Here is a 12,871-nt window from a genome sequence, read left to right on the forward strand (position 1 = left end):
TTTTTTGGTTGTTTTGTTTTGGTTTGGTTTTTTTTTTGCATAAAAGTAGAACTATCACCCAGTGCTTTTGTGACTTCAAACGTGTGGTCAGAGCTGCTCAGATGTAACACCACCAGCCCTGAGACTGAGAAACCAAGTAACTTTGGGTGGGGAACCAAGACAGGGATGATTTCAGCTGCAAAACGGAACAACTACAGAAAGCCAAGAAAACAAAAAACAGGGAGGGGAAAAAAAAAAAATGAAAGAAAGAAAGGACAGTGTTTGCCAAGATGACTTTAGCATTTTGTGCAGCTTTTTTTAGCCAGGGCTGCTCTCGGCAGAAAAGCTTTCTCCTGAGCAGCACGAGCCATCTGGAGGAGCCGTCTGCCGCCTTTCAGCCCCGACAACTGTTTCAATTTCTCAAAATTTCACTTCCAACCCAGTGTTTTGTTGTTGTGGTTTGTTTGGGGGGCGTGGGTTCTTTATTCATTTTTCCCGCACGCAGCTCCCTGTATCCCTGTATCCCGTGGAGTCCCTCCAGCATCACGGATCCCCTCGGGATCGATGCTCCAGCCCCGCACTGCAGGTACAGCCGGGGCGCGGGGCGGCCCACAACAATGGAGGGCAGCCGGGGCGGAGGAGGCTGGCGGTGCCGCCGCCCCTCGGCCAAGCTGGAAGCCGTGGAAGGGCCAAGGAAGGCGGCCGTAATTCCAACTTGGCCGAGGGGCGGCCGGGGAAGGGCGGCGGGCGAACCCCGGGCGCTGCCAGATAGTGATCCTAGGCGGGCGGGCAGGCGCGGGGAGGAGGAGCCCAGGTGTCCCTTCCTGCCACATAGTGCACCGCCCCTTTCCCCGCCCGCTCCCGCGGTGGTGCTGGCGCTCCCGCCGCCGGCCGCGGGGATGGACTGCAGCACAAAGGCGCGGGCCCGCTGAGGTAACGCTGCCCGGGCTGCGGGCACCGGGAGGGGGACGGCGGGGCAGCGGCGGATCTCCCTTCCCGCCGAGCGCGGGGCCGGGGCCGCCCCGGAGCCGCGGCCGGGGAAGGGAAGGGGGGCGGCGGCCCGAGGCCCCGAGCGCTCCCCGCGCTGCCGCGGCCGCCCCGGGGCTGCGGGGGGAGCGCGGGGCCGCGGCCGGCGGCGGGATGGGGCGGTGCGGGGGCAGCGGGGCCGGCGGGGAACTTGCCCGCGGGTCTACGCCAGCTCTCCGCCGGGGGAGATGCTGCAGTGCTGTCGTTCTGCCTCGGCGCTGGGCTGAGGAGGAGGAGGACGGGGCTTTAAATAATGCGCCTCCGCTCCGAAACTCCGCTAATCAAATAAAACCTCGGGAGTAATTGTTGTAACTACGCTCTGTCATTGCTCCACCGCAAGGCTCCGGTCTCTCTACGCGTGTCGGAAAACTTCTTAAAATCTGCGTTATTTGGGGGTTTCGTAGCGGCGCGCAGCTCCACCTTCGCCGTGGGTCGCGGTGCGGGGAGCCCGGGGTTGCGCTTCCCGCTGCCGGCTCAGGCATTCCGGTCACGGCAGCGCGGAGCCACCGGCGTGACCAGCATCAGCCCGGCGCCGCTCGCTGCTGCGGGCTCGCCGTGCCCACCCGGCCCCTGCTCTGTGCGCAGTTTGGAGTTATCTCCGTCCTGTGCTTGTCTGAGCGAGGAGGAAATTCAAGATTGCTGCCTTGAACTTCAGGCTCCAGAAACGAGCCGTTTGAAATGAGGATTTACGATGGGCCTTTTGGGAGTTTGTTCCTCGGTGTTGGTCAGTTTCCATTTCGCATTAAAAAGCTTATTTAGGAATTCAGAGCGGAGTTATCAGTCAGTGTTCGCTTCAGACTCCAGGGCAGGCAGTGTCTGCATGGCTGAACGATGGGATTTTGGCAGGGAAGCCTTGGAGTGGCTCTGTGTGGAGGGTAGAACGTGCCTCAAAAGCAGCAACGCGGTCGTGGGGGTGTGTTGCCTCTGTCTTCTCAGCATCATTATGTTACAGCAGGTTGAGCCTGAATCTGCTGGTTTTCATTCACATGTCCTCGACTCGTGTCTGGAGGGTAGTGATGAGATACCAAGTGGAGGGAAAATGTGTAGGCATGTGCCTCAATCTGCGTGGTTCCAATATGTGGAGGAGTTAAATTTAAAAAAACAAATAGATAAAATCAACGGCAATGAATATCCGGGGAAAAAAAAATGAATGGCCATGGGTTATAAAAGCATGAATGTATGGAATTGCTGAATTGTGTGGGAGAAGTTGCTGCTTAAATGAGCTTTGGCACCAGAGGAATGAGGCTGACAAATGTAACCTTAGCCTTTCAAAGAGCACTTTGGTGTGCCTGGGGCAGCTTCAGGCTGTCTCGCTTACCTTCTGGTCCAGTTGCTGATGACAGGCGTGAAGCACAGGTGTGGCAGAGGTTTGGCTGTGTGTGATCTGCTGGGAAGGGACGGTGGTGGCTTTTGAGGGGAGCGGTGCAAGATGAGGCAGGTTCTGCACGTGTCTACTCTGACAGCAGTTCTGCTGTGAAAGACTCCCTTTTACCTCCCTGCCAGGGTTTGCCTTGTACCAGGGAGTTCTCAGGACTGCACACCCGGTCACTTCAATGGCCTTGCTGGCTGGAAGCTGTGTGTGAACAAATTGTACAAACCTCCTTGGTGGCATCCAGTACTCGCAGGGAGAGAAAGTGACATCCCAGGGAACAGAATAGCTCTTTGGCTGTTATCAGACGAGCTCCTCAATGCTGATTTGAGTAAAAAGTGCATGCATTTCTCAATGAAACAAAATTATAATTGTGTGACTAATAGAATATACCAGTTTTAACATCTGATGTTGTCATGTTAATGCTTTTAGTCTTGGTTGCATTATTCCACAGAAGATATTATTACTTGTGTTTAATTTTTGCTGGAAGAATCTGATGTCCCAGGCAGGAAGGGGTGGGCTGCTTAGGGGTTGAGTGTTTAATGATAGAGGTTAGTGCACGATGATGATTAAGCACGTCCTTAATTCCTGACCAATAGATGGAGTGCTGCTATGCTTTGGGATATCTGGGGATTTAATGGTCTCTTGGTTAAATCAGTCATTATCCTTGACTCTTGCCTGAGGATTGAGGCAGCTGACATTATTTAAGGGAAAGGTGATTTTAGGGTGGTACATTCAGGCTGTCATGTACACTATAATCACTGAACCCAAAGAGAAGGTCCAGGTGATGCCTGTGACGCCCTAGGCTTTGCAGTGCTTGTGGGGTGGTTGGACTGGAGCGGTCTGGGGGAGTGGGGCAGTTTCACTGCCTTGGCCAGCAAGGTGTACTGCAGCCCTTGTGGCCACCCTTTGCTGGTTATGAAATGAGCTGTTGGACAGGGCTGGCTGAACCCAGCTGGGCTCGGTGTAACTGTGCTGGAACAGTCCCTGTTGCATGTGATGTTAGAGGTGACATTGCACGCGGGGCCGCCTGCTTTTGTTCAGCTCCACTTGTTACAGGCCAAATGACCTGGCATAAGACTCTATTTGCTGTGAAAATTGCGGGAAATTAACATGTAAGAGATGAGAAATTAAAACTGTTTTAAGAAAGGCCAGCATTAGTTTGGTTTTTTTTTGTAAGGGGAATGTTTTATGGATCAAGAGCTGAACTGAAAGAAGGCAAAAGGCTGCTAGTTTTTCCCTTGTTAAAATCATTATTACCAGTTAAAACTGCAGCGCTGTCCTTGATGTGCTGTGGATGGTTCTAGAATGATAATGCTTTTAAAAAAATAATTTAGAAGAATAACTTGTTTCACTTTGAGATGGTACATAAAATTGCTTTTTTGCTAGCTTTTTAAAAACTGGATATGAATTTTAGTTTCTTTAAAAAATATCCTGTAACTTTAGCAGCCATAGTAACCTCTGGCTATTATTTCCCTTGTAAATCAATTTTGCATTTTCATAGTGCTGCAGTTTCAAAAACTGAGTCTGTCATTGTTTTGGTATTGACTTGGAAGAATGCAATCTTATATTTTTTAATAGCATTGCTTCCCATTACATCACAGGCTTTTCTTCAAGCCATGTTTTGAAATGTCTGTTGCCATATGAGAGATGGTAGTAGATGGTGGTGTGGCTTCTGGTAGGATTCTTGGGGTTTAGTTGTCTTTTGTGTAGTGTTTTTTGGCAGACGAAGATGAATAAAAGCTACTTGACCCTTAGGGAACAAGCAGTAACTTACTCATTGTTTGTTAATATTAGTTCTGTTTGCCCACAGAGTCTACTCTGCTTCTATACCAATTCTGAGTCACTTGACATGTGGGAAAACACTTCTGTTTCTTTTCTGTATTCAAGATAACACACCATTGTACATCATCACAAATGGGATTTTGAAGGATTTAATTTAAAGATATCCTAGCAAGTACCTGGCTTTTTTGCAGATAGTTTGTGATCCAGATTATTAGTTAAGAGAAACAACTCCTAATTGGTTAGATAAGAAAGTGTGTTCGGTTACAGCATGCTCTTAATCTGGCCTGGTGGCAGAGGGATGGCAGTTCAAAACTGTAGAGTTTTGAAAATGTTGACTGCTTAAAAGTCGAGATTTTCTACAGATTCATTGAGAATTTGGATAGTGGGAGAAGGCTTGAGAGTATCAGACTTCAGTAGGAGGGTGATGGCTCCCGGTGTTTTATTCCCCCCTGGATCTTTCCAGTCTGGTGAATGTGATGTAGGTATCTGTTTATCTAGGACTCTGGGAGAATATTTAACACAGTTTGTGTCTTATGGTAGTAAAGTCAATTCTGCTTGACAAGGATGCAATCAGCTGTTACAAAGTGCTAATTAGGGAAATATTCTAATAGCCTCATTCATTGTTCTCGTCTCTTAAACTCTTGTGGTCTTGGCTAGGAAGAAACTTTTCTTGCCTTGTATTGTCTAACTGTTAAAATCCAAGTGACATCAAAGCAGGAGGCTCACAGTTGTCCTGTGAGTCAGCAGGCTGAGGTGAGGATCTGTAAATCACCGGCTGGTGTGGGAGCTGGGGCTTGCTTTGTAGCATTCCTTGACCCACAGCAGCTAACAGCTGGTAAATCCCTTCTCCCTTGTGCCGCTGGAATCTCCTGGAGTTACTTCTCCAGCTGAAGTACGTGGCAGTCCTGAGCAGCACTGAACACTCCTGCTGTTCCTATTGTTGCTGCCCTGAACGAGTACCTGGTGTTACTGGCAGCACTTCAGCCAACAGCTGTGCTGTGTTGGCCAAACCAAGAGGATTCACTGAATTGCTTTGAAAGTCTCTGCTTGTTGTCTTCATCAATACCTGTAATTACTGATCTCAAGATTTTTCTTTTTCTTTTTTCTTTCTTTTTTTTTTTTTAAATATTAATGCATATATTCAAGTGTTAAATGATATGGGAGTTTTGTTGCTTTCCTTTTGTTTGACTTTTCTTTTCTTGCAGAAAACAAATATCCCCCTGCATATCATCCATTGCTATTACACTAAACACAACATAGGTTAGGGGCCACATGGACCTGCATATTCTGGTTGCAAATGCACAGTAAATGTCAATCCTGGAAGGAGGGTGCTTACCACCCAACCTGCACATGTCCTGATGGTAAATAGAGTGCAGAATAGGAAAGCTTACTTGATGGGTAAAGCTTGCAGTCAAAACAAAGAAGGAAAAATACAATTTAAAATATATATTATATCTCCCCTACCATCAATGCAGACCAGCTTTTTTTTTTTTTTTTGTTTACAGCTCTAGAAGTCTTGGCAGAATGTTGTGGGAGCAGTTTGATACTGAAGCTGTCTGCATGATTCAAATAAATAGTTTCTAGAGCAATGTAAATTATAAATTGGCTGGGTTCAGAGAGATTTCTGGTATTAATGTAAGTCATTTAATATGAACCAGTATCCCAGTACTGTCTTAACAACCCATATGATGTTTTAGTCATTATGGATGTATATACAAAAAACCTCTGTATTTATAAAGAGCATCACTAAGGCCACAAAGTCAAGTATTTGAAAGCTTGGTAGTGCTTTCCAAAGAAAATATCCTTAATTTAAGAATTAAATTACGGCATTGGAAAGTATATTTTGGAGCCCTGATGTCAGAAAGAGAGAAGTGTTTTGGCTCAGATGCTCCAGATCTATCAGACACTTAGCAGAAGCAACCTTCAGCCTAACATATGCAAAATGAGGTGAAATTGAAAATAGGATTTTGGGACGGAAACAGTGGACAATACTAGGCAGTGCATCCAGCTCATTCGGTCTAGAGCTGAATACAATAACTCAAAAGTACTGACCTCACAAGTACCTTTGTTTTTTCCTGACACAGATACACAACCATTTTTAGGGGTGTTAATGAATTGTATAACAATTTCTCCGGGCTCCTGGTCAAAGCAGGAGTAAAACACAATTTAAGCAAGCTGCCTTTCAGTATTATTTAAATTATTGCTACACCCCAGGCAACATACCGTATTTGCTGTGTATCCTAAACCACCAAAACCTAACCTAAAATTTTGTTCTTGGGACATACAAACTGTATTTGGAGGTGTACCCTGTGGAGGGTCAGATCAAGTGTTCTCAAATGATTTTCAATCAAGCTGTATTACAGTTCCTTGTGTTACAGTTCTTTGGAGGTGCTGAGATTTAGCGTGTAAGAACCTGTATATAAAAATAATACCTGGCATTCCTATGGTACATTAGCCAATGTAGCTCTCCTGATACAGCATTACTGCAATAATAAATGAATACCTACTTCAATATCTATTTCTGTTACTGCATTTAAATTGTGATAATACCCACAACAAGCCCCTCATCCTGTTTCAGATCTTGATTGCAGATGAAGCTTTGCACTAAATACCTGGTTAAGGGATAATTGTCTTTATAGCGTTCACAGTTAATCTGTACCATTTCTGGCTTTCAATTGCAACTGTTTTTAAATGCCTAAATATGTCTAAAAACAAAGGCAAAGGCAAAACTCTTTTGGTAACTCAAATGCTTTTGGACATAGACATCAGGGCAGAAGGTGAAGATGTTCATGGTCTTTAATTCACCTACTAAATAGAAGCTGGTCCCTCCTAGGGCAAACTGTATTTTCAGGCCAAAGTCTGTGTAACTTTGTTATTCCTAAAGTTACTGAGGTTGCAAAAACATGTGTGGGTATGTGTTAATTCTATTTTTTCTTAAATTTTTTCCTGATTCCCATCGGTGGGCATAATACTGAATACAAATGAGATTTCTTCCTGATGTGCTGATTGGAATGGGTTGGCTGTGCAGAGCTGTTTGTCTTTGACACGTAGCTGACTTGGCATTCAAAGGACACGTGCATGTTCTGTGTTAAATGGCTTAAGGACTGGAGTGACACAGTTGGAGAGCTTGGCAGATACCTCTCTGTGTGTGCATGATTTGGAACAAAAAACTCCATCTTCTAAGACAAACTGTCCAAAGTAGATCTCTCAGTCAAATTTTCATAAATAGTTTTATTGCAAAGATTTAATCCTGAGCATCTCAAGAAGAAAAAAGGACTTGTGATGCATGTATTAATAATGGCTAGTACAATGTTTTGTAAAGCCAAGAATGTCTGTAACCAGCAAAGACCTCTTTAGGTGTTTGTTTTGTTCCTTATTAACCTGATCAAAATCACGGTTCTGGTATGGAGCAGAAAAAAAAAACCACAGAAGAACTTGCAAATACATTGAAATTTATGGTGTTTCAAAATAAATTAACCCAATACAAAAGCAGAAACCAAACCAAGTGGTTTTGCAGTCTGGTTCCCCTCTCCATTTTTTCACTGTGTTTCAAACTTTGTTTAAATACTTCTGCAGCATGCAGAGAGATTGAATACATCTGTGTAGTGCTAGCATGAGAGAGTCTGTGCTCAAAAACAGGTTAGTTAAAGGAATAAAAAGAAAAAAAGAAAATCTTGAAATGAATCCAGGTAGCTTCCTAGTTAAAACATATCAAATAACATAAAGCATGTGAACTCAAGACAACTCACTTTAACTATATAAAACATTTAAGCTGTAAAGCATCAGGAGGGTTTTTTATAGGTGCCTGGATAATTTGCCCTGAGGTGGCAGAGGGGCAGATTGGGTTGGTTCCCTTTTTACATCAGATGTTTTCCTGTGAGCCAAGAACTTGGGGAGAAACTGAAATACTGCTTCCTCTTTAAAGGGTTGTTGCATATATGTTATGCTCTTTGTGTGTTTGCTTAAACTTAAACTGGTTTTTAAAGACCAGTGAGATCAGTGCCCCTCGTTTTAACACGTCCTAAGACAGCTCCTGGTTAAAGGCTGGATTTCAAAGACTGTTTAGCTCTTCTCAAGCACCACACCATTCAAAATGGAAGCTTTTGCTGTCTGGTCAGCAGAAAGTGTTCTTTTGCCTTACCATTCCTAACATGAGTGTCTTATTGCGTGTCAGTGCTTCTAATCAAATCAGGTGGCACTTAATGTACTGCCTGGTGGGATCCTGTGTCCTTCAAAGTATCTTAAGGCTAAAAGTCTCCATTACCTGAATCGAGGTACTGTCTCTCACACAATGGACCCAAAGTGGCTGATAGAGATGGTTCAGTGTGGTTATTTGTTCTGTACCAGAGAGGCACCGTCCAGCAAGGGTGGTCAACATTTCAGTCCAGTGCTTTGGGAAATCCTTGCTTAGATGTGGAGATTTCCATCTGAGAGGAGATTGGGCAAACACACACAACAGACCTGGGGGGAGAAGGGAGGGAGGGAGGGCTCTGAGCAGAGACAAGAGGTAGGAGCGCTCTGCTCCACAGGCAGGACCAGCAGCAGCCCAGGCTCCTCCAGTGGTTTCAATGCCAGCAGCTTCATCTGCCTGGTCCTTTCCTAGAGCTGGAAGAACAGACAGCCTAGCCAGATGTATCAGCAGAGCAATGTGTGTATGGGCAACCCTTTCCAAGAACCTTGAGTGCTGTATGGCACTTGTCACCAAGTTTGGGTCTGTTTCACAGGAACCCACAAGACAGACCAAAGTATATTAGTCTTATTGTCCCAATACTTGTCTTAGGAGATTCTATCTCTCTGCTGGAAAAATAATCAGTTTCCTTGTTAAAAAGGGTTGAAATTCTCCCCTTTATGGGAAAAACAAAATCAAACAAACAACAAAAAATGCCCAGATGTATTGCTTCCTTCCCTATTAACTAGTATATTGCATAAAACTAATGTACGTGCAATGTTGATTAAAAAGAATTGGCTAATGGCGAGAGTAAGAATAAAAATTTATTTATAGCTTGGGTTAGCTTTTAACAAGAGAAAATAGCTTGAGGTATACCATGTAACACTAGTGTCTGGCTACTATCAAACATGCTGCAAATATATAGTAACAGATATTGTGTGCAGTAAATTTATCTTTGTAGTAGAAACCTGATGTTGTTGCTATTCCCAGGGGCTAAGTTGAATTACATTATTACCGAGGCTGAGCTAGCAGAGCTTTGCTTATAGTATACATACAGACAAGGCGGTTCTTCACAGAGAGGTGACCTCTGCTGTATTTTGGTTTCAGATTTCACAGGGACCCATTTCAAAGTTTTTAGCTTCAGTCCACACCCTGCTGGTAGCTAGCTATAAAACTCTCTTTGAAGTAAGTAAAAAAAAAAAAAAAAAAAAGAAAAAAAAAGTCTATCCTTTATTACTTTAATAAAGTCAGATAAAGGTCATTTGTTTACTCTTTTTGTGACTACACTGCTGCCACTGTTCCTTGTCAATATAATTGATACTTGAAAGATGGAACTAAAGCTACAAAATTACTGGTTGCAGTGTGCAAATGCATAGTGTAAGTAATGAATTTTTTTATGGCTCTTCTGTTTATTAGTTAACTTGCAGAATGTGCATGAGCATATATTTGTGCTAGGGAAGCTATTATGGTTGACATGGCATAATGTAGTGTACTCCCTCCAAGGTTATTCCACCCTCTCTCCAAAGTTTTTTTTGTGTTTCTCTCTCTCCAAAACCAATTTAAAGAACCAAATTAAAGCCCTGTAATCCTGTTTAAGAGCCCTGTCGAATAAGAAGTCTGCATGTCACTGTTCCAATAAATATAATCACCTCTTTAATGCTGTCAGTCCTCTCTAGGACTGATTTCCATCCAATTGAAATATTTGGGTTGTACATTACAGCCAAGCTAAGGGGGATATCCTGCTCTTCCCTCCTGGCCCTGTGCTCCTGCCTCATCCTCGCTTGGGTAAGCCCTGCCGCTTGCTGAACTTGTGCAATTCACTGTGAATTGCAGCAGAAAAGCTCCTCTCCCCCTTTGACTGCACTGACTCTCTTTAATAAGTTGAATTAACTCAAGAGAGGGTTGAGTGAGCACTAAGGTGTGCACAAGGTGTCGAAGGCAGTGGGGAGAAGCAGGGGAAAGGGGGGATGAGAAGTTGGGGCACTGTCAGTGCCAGGCTCAGGCAGATTCCAGCCCCTTAACCCTTGTGTGGTGATGGCTCTGCCTGCAGTGCTGGGAGGCAATGAGAACTGGACCTGGAAGGTGTCCTAAGCTGAGTCTTTGCCAAGAGGACTGACTGGTAGGACAGCAAGAATGATCAAATCATTTCTCCAGGCTTTATGATACAAGGTAGCAGCCCCCAGATTGCGAGGTTCCCACTTACCCTCCCAGGGCTCTCAGAATCTGAGGGGGAACAGTTGTGTCTAAAGGGAGATTCAAAAATGCAATGTTTTGGGAAAATGATGTATTTTCAGAAATATCTTAATTAAAATAATCTCAGCATGCGTGGCTCCCATATCCCAGCTCTGTGTGGCTGCCAGTCCTGTGGGGTGTGCTGGTCTTGGGTACTTGTTGCTTTCCACAGCAGCCTTCCCTTGTCTCCAGAGCCTGCAGGATCCATGCATAGCACACGATGCACAACTAAATTTTCTACAGTAAAATTCGAAGGGCTGCACTATTGAGCACTGTGTACCTTCATTTCTCTTACTTTTTCTTTATTTCATAAGTTATGTGTAAGAAGTGGAGGCTAAATACGGCCATAGGAGAACTTTATTACATCAAGTAGGGAACACTGTCTATATGTACGGAACAAATTCTTTCCTTGGTGAGAGGGAAGGGTGGGGCTGCTCTTGGTTCTTGTAATGAACTTCTGCATATGTTTACAAGACATAACTTTATATATATAAAGAATTCAGAATTCCATTGAAGACAATGTATACAAATGAGTTGCTTAGCATATCTCAGCGAGCTGCCCAGAATGCGTAATTCTAGCTTGCAGCCTCTTTGACAATGGCATTGCCTCTCTTCTCCTTCCGTCCAGGTTCTCATCAGTTAAATGATGTGTGAGAAAACCTAGCGTTGCTAGAAACAAACTTGGCGCAGGAATTGTTTTAGAAGTGTAATGCTGAGTTCCTAACAGCAGAAAGCTGTTTGCTGTTGGAGTTGACTGAAATTGTTCCAGTGGGTGAGTGATACAAGTTCTCAGTGTGAATAGCTGTCCTGCAGATAGCACTTTATTGTCTTCAGTGCCAGGTCCTCCCAGCTTTCTTCTGCACCTCTCTTTTCCTTTTTTTTTTCTTTTCCTAGCTGCAGTGATGAATTATCTTCCAAAGTTTGCATGTTCTCTGTTTCATATGATGATATGCAGGCTTCAGTGTAGAGACTTAAGGAGTCTTATCAAAGTAATACTGGCTCAGTCAGAGTAAAGATGCTTTAGTTAAATAGACTATGGCTGTGTTTAAAAATAACAGCTCTAGCTGTGTCAGCGTGTTGGGCGACCTGATACTGACTTCAACAGAAAGAGCTTCTGAAAATTGCTTTGCCTGTTGCAGTTTTGCCCCAGTGTGAACTTGGTTTCTGTTGGCAGCATTTCAGTGTTAGATAAACCAAAACAGAGTCCCAGAATTTTAAAAGTGAGTAGCCAAATGGCTTCAGAGAGAGCTTGTTGTAGTGGGCACCTTTTGAATGGACAAACAGGAGCAGCAGCACTTTTGCTCTTGTTCACGTTGTCAAAGCAGCAGTGCCTGGATTTGGCTGCAAACACCATCCTCATTTAGTTTTAGTTAACTCATTTAACTCATTTAGTTAGTTTTGGGTTCTCAGCTGTTTGATGTTCATAATAAAAAGGTGATGTGGGCGTCTTCCAGCCTCAGATCTGTGTGTGACTGCCATGCTTGCACACATGTAGCCTGTTGCTTTCTTGTAATAGTATAATGTGTGGAGGGGCTTTCTAGCAATTCCTGTGCAATTGTCTCATTTTGCTCTAGCCCTCGTGTATCTCTGACTTCTGCTGCCTTTCTCTTGCAAAGCACTGATGCTCTTAAAAAGTCTGATTAATGAGAAGTTTTTGAAAATACTTTGTGTATCTGATGTTTATTCTGTTTTTTACAGTTCTTGTCATGTGTGGGTTTTCTGTCCTTTTTTTGTTTCTTGGCAAGGAAGACAGTATTACATTCTTGTATCAAGAGGAAGAGTATTAAGCCTACTCATAAAAAGAAGATTTATTATCAAATGTAGTTTTTCATTTTGTCCACTGGAAATTTTTTATTTTTTTTTTACTCTAACCATACCCAGATTACTGGCTTCATTCATACGGTCATTGTATCAAGTTTGGATGCTGTCTTTGTTAAATTACGGCTCCTGAGGGTTTTCTGTTACAGAGGTTTCTTCAGTCAGGGGAAATGAGGGTATAATAAAGAGGATTCAAGGACCGGACACAATGATTCCATATAACTGAAACAAACAATGCCAGATTTGGCTGATGTTGGATTTTCCATCAAACTTTTTTATTGGCGTTCATTCATTTTACTTGAAGCAGAGTTTAAAATTGAGGCAGTTTGAGTGCCTGAAGGAACTGAGAGACCAATAGCAGATGATTTGGGCAGTACTCTTAATAACTATATCCTATCTTCATGCATTTATTTTGAATTCTGGGTTACTCAGGAAGTTGCCTTGATTCAAATGCCATTAGAGCAGTAAATCCAACAGGAGACATCCAGATTCAC

General features: G+C 43.7%; 1 protein-coding gene across 3 annotated transcripts in view; it reads left to right on the forward strand.

Moving 5' to 3' along the window:
- The first annotated feature begins 785 nt into the window (after positions 1-785).
- ADD3 (adducin 3) overlaps positions 786-12,871 on the forward strand; it is a 92,441-nt gene continuing 80,355 nt past the window's right edge. For 2 of the 3 annotated variants that reach the window (XM_058841232.1, XM_058841230.1), the window contains exon 1: positions 786-912. The gene's annotated coding sequence lies outside the window, so the exon portion shown is untranslated. Of the gene's footprint in view, positions 913-11,311; positions 11,332-12,871 lie in introns of those variants that run through there. The other variant, XM_058841231.1, reaches the window with a different exon arrangement.

Source organism: Poecile atricapillus, chromosome 6, assembly GCF_030490865.1.
Source record: "Poecile atricapillus isolate bPoeAtr1 chromosome 6, bPoeAtr1.hap1, whole genome shotgun sequence".
In the NCBI taxonomy this organism is placed as follows: Eukaryota; Metazoa; Chordata; class Aves; order Passeriformes; family Paridae; genus Poecile; species Poecile atricapillus.